Source organism: Bos indicus, chromosome 12, assembly GCF_029378745.1.
Source record: "Bos indicus isolate NIAB-ARS_2022 breed Sahiwal x Tharparkar chromosome 12, NIAB-ARS_B.indTharparkar_mat_pri_1.0, whole genome shotgun sequence".
NCBI classification, from domain to species: domain Eukaryota; kingdom Metazoa; phylum Chordata; class Mammalia; order Artiodactyla; family Bovidae; genus Bos; species Bos indicus.
The window spans coordinates 21,731,802-21,736,050 of record NC_091771.1 but is presented as its reverse complement, the minus strand read 5'-3'; the positions used below and the strand labels follow the sequence as shown (position 1 = coordinate 21,736,050).

At 44.0% G+C, this 4,249-nt stretch overlaps 1 non-coding gene across 1 annotated transcript; it reads left to right on the top strand.

Moving 5' to 3' along the window:
- The first annotated feature begins 1,868 nt into the window (after positions 1 to 1,868).
- TRNAQ-CUG (transfer RNA glutamine (anticodon CUG)) lies at positions 1,869 to 1,941 on the top strand. Its single transcript has one exon. It is a non-coding gene; the product is annotated as a tRNA-Gln (tRNA).
- The last annotated feature ends 2,308 nt before the right edge of the window (positions 1,942 to 4,249 follow it).

Here is a 4,249-nt window from a genome sequence, read left to right as displayed (position 1 = left end):
CAGGAGGAGAGGGGATGACAGAGCATGAGATGGTTGGATGGCATCACTGACTCAATGGAGATGAGTTTGCGTAAACTCTGGGAGTTGGTGATGGACAGGGAGGCCTGGAGTGCTGCAATCCATGGGGTTGCAAAGAGTTGAACACGACTGAGCGAACTGAACTGAACGGAGGCAGATTGCCGAACAGCCATTATGATAAAATCCAAAATCCCTGTGCAGAGAGTAGACACACTCCTCATAAGAGATAGAGAACAGACCAGAGATCAGTGGACAGAAGACCCACTAGAGGGGACGGGATGTAAGGCAGAGATGTGGGTGGGGGGTAAGGGTTGGAACCAGAGTGACAATTGATTAAATATGGACAGAGTCTTGTCCTTGATAAAACAAACCCTGTTTTAGATAGTAAAATAATTTGGGAACAACAATTTGCACATGGGAATCTTTTTTTTTTTTTTCCTCACGTTATTTGGGTAGAACGTGCAATCAACTAGGGCAGAGGGAGCCCATAATGCTTCAAGCTCTTGTTAACTCTTAGCCAAAGGGGAGAACATGTAAGCGAGGGTGTGAGACCACTCCACAGTGCTCCCCAGCCTACTGGAGCTTGGTCTGCCCTGAAAGGTCCCAGGGGCCCAAGAGGGGAAGATAAGCAATGACTTGGGGTTTCCACTTCAGTCAGTGAAGGGCGGGCCTGTTTTTGCAAAGCTCGAGGGAAACAGGAGATAACTTCATGTCAAAAATGGGCCAAGGGAAACCTTTTCACCTAACAATCTTCTGCCAGATCTGGAAAATTAGCCCTAACAGTGAAAGCTGCCCTCAAAGTATTATGTCCTCACAAAGAGCAAAATTTCCCAGGAAATTTAAATTGCCCCAAATATTCTCCTCAAGGATTTTTGAAGCTGTTTTCAATCCTTTAGATTTGATCTTCTACTCAGACTTTTTTTTCCCTTCTCCTACTTTAAATTTTAAAATTCATTGGAGGAGCATTTGAGATACATTTGTCACATAACTTTTATTTCTGTCATTTATTTCCACCTCTCGCTTTTAAAATCTTTCAAGTGAGACGCGAACATTTCATCAAGGCATATACTTAAAATGTCCAAAACCATGGAATGTCTCTGTGTGTTCTGCCAAAATCTTAATTCTAGGTATTTTAACTTCAATTTTAATAACTGCCATTATTAGTCATACTGTGGGGTGGGGGGAAATGCTGCCTTAACTGACAGTTCTTCTCAAACCAAACCTACCCATTATAATTTCGCAGGAAGTAGACAACTTGAAAACTGTCTCCAGGGCCTGTTTTTCATAAGGTCAGAAGCACATTATAAATTTGACTCCACTTTACATTTCAGCTCGGGGGAAGGGAAGGGACAGGACAATTAAAAAAAAAAATAACCAAGCCTATTAAAATGCAGGTCTTTATGACGAAAGAGTTCATATTCATCTGCATTCCCTAGTTTGACTAAAATATCTACCTCAAAAAAAAGAACACAAATAGACTGTCACCTACAAACACATTATGGCTTATACAGTCTTGAATGGGAGTGCGGAGCTTCTTGTTTTGAAATCACAACCCCTCCAGGTAGGTAAGGGTTTCCCTGGTTCCTCAGTGGTAAAGGAACCTGTGCCTCCTAAATTGCCTGCCAATTATGGAGGCACAGGTTCCATCCCTGGGTTGGGAAGATCCCCTGAAGAAGGAAGTGGCTACCTACTCCAGTATTCTTGCTTGGGAAATCCCATGGACAGGGGAGCCTGGCAGAGCTACAGTCCATGGGGTCACAAAAGAGTTGGATACGACTTAGCCATCAAACAACAATGACAGGTAGGTAACGTTGGAAGCTCAGACATAAAAAGCAGTTTGCTCTAGGACTTTCCTGGTGGTTCAGTGGCTAAGACTCTGCACTCTGAATGCAGAGAGCCCAGGTACAATCCCTGGCTGGGAAAATAGGTTTGCCATGCTGCAACTAAGACCTGGCACAGCCAAATAAATTAAAATTCAAAATAGTTATCATTAAAGAAAAACAAAAAAATAGTTGCCCTGATTTTCTTTATGCTGAGCCCTACCACAGACTTAAGAGAAAACCTAGGATTGCATAGTTGTTCAAGGAGAAACTCACCTATGCTTCCTTACACAATGTTTATGAAAAAGAACTATCATTTAGTTGCTGCTTGTTATGTATCATGTACTGTTCTCAGTACTATATTACACAGCATAGCACAACAATCCTATAGGCTGGGAATCAAACTTTACAATTGTTATCAAATGGGGAAACTGAGGTACAGAGGGGCCTCCCAGGAGGCTCTAGTGGTAAAGAACCTGCCTGCCAATGCAGAAGACAAAAGAAACATGGGTCGATCCGTGGGTCCGGGAGATCCCCTGGAGGAGGGCATGGCAACCCACTCCAGTATTCTTGCCTGGAGAGTCCCATGGACAGAGGAGCCTGGCAGGATGAAGTTCAGAGTGTTGCACAGAGTCGGACACGACTGAAGCCACTTAGCATGCATGCATGCCCGAGGCACAGAGGCAGTAAATAATTGCTGCACAGTGGCACAGCTCATCAGAAGCCTGGCTACTTGTGGCACTGACCTAAGTGACCTAAGTGCTGCATGGACACTGGGCCACACTGCCCTGCGGGATCAAGGATAAGGCCAGGACCAGCTCTGCAGGGAGAGCCTGGAAGGAAGGCCCCCAGCAGCCGAGTGCTGAGCTGTGTCTTTCAGGTGACCCCTGTTAGAATGGGAGTTGGGTCGTGACACTTGGAACTTACAATACAGTTCTTCATCACAGAGAGTACGTATTTATATATACCTCACTCTTTACCACCTGGTTGCGAAATTTTTTAAAGAACTTTTTTTATGCAGACCATTTTTTAAAAAGTCTTCATTGAATTTTTTGTTGCGATATTGCTCCTATTTTATGTTTTGGTGTTTGTTTGTTTGTTTGTTTTTGGCCATGAGGCGTGTGGGATCCTAGCTTCCTGACCAGGAGTGGAACCCATGCACCGAGTACTGGAAGGCAAAGTCTTAACCACTGGACCAGGAGGGAAGTCTCTGGTTATGCACTCTTAAAGATACCTGAGGACTTCCTCTCAGAATACTGTTTTTCAATGTGTAAAACAAAATATAAAGGACCATAAAGGAAGCCAGTTCCATTGAAATACACTCATCAAAATATTTTTAATGTGATATAATAATGAGTTATTCTTTTTCAACAACAAGATCCAGTGGCAGGTCTAATAATTACTGTAATTTTGAAGTGGTAATGAGCATACATTATATTTTGAGATGGCTGCAACAACTCCAATGTTGATGTGAAAATAGACTTCAATGGGTGACAGAGTCTTAATACTGCTATTACTACTGTGTTTTGTTGTGCACATTCATAATTGAAGGAAATGCTAATTTTCAGTTCGAGGTGAGTGGAAATAAGGAAGTAATTTTTTTCCCCTAGGTTCACAGACATCCCCTCATCCTGAATTCTATCCGTAGACCCATCTCCTCCCCCAGTGAGACTCTAGATGCTAGGTTAAGACTCTGTTCCAGGGGCGGTCAGTTGAATTACTTCATTAATTCAGGAGCTATTTATTGCACATCAGTCTATGCTAGACATGGAGATATAAGGATAACTAAGCTGCAAGGTGGTGCAGTGGTAAAGAATCCGCCTGCCAATGCAGGAGATGCAAGAGACGTGGGTTTGATCCATGGGTCAAGAAGATCCCCTGGAGAAGGAAATGGCAACCTACTCCAGTATTCTTGCCTGGAAAATTCCAAGGACAGAGGGTTTTGGCGGGCTGGACTCCTTGGGGTGGCAAAGAGTCAGACACGACTGAGTACACACACAGAAAGCTAACCTATAGGGACTTCCCTGGTGGTCCAGTGGCTAAGGCTCCATGCTCCCAATGCAGGGTCCAGGTTCAATCCCTCATCAGGGAATTGGATCCCACATGCTGCAATTAAGACCTGTGCAGCCAAACAAATAAATAACAAATAAAAATTTAAAAATAAAGCTAAAGTGAAAGTGAAGTCGCTCAGTCGCGTCCGACTCTTTGCAACCCCATGGGCTGTAGCCCACCAGACTCCTCCATCCATGGGATTCTCCAGGCAAGAATACTGGAGTGGGTTGCCATTTCCTTCTCCAGGGGATCTTCCTGACCCAGGGATCGAACTTGGGTCTCCTGCATTGCAGGCAGACGCTTTACCCTCTGAGCCAGCAGGGAAAGCTAACCTATACATAATTGACTGCTCTGCTTCA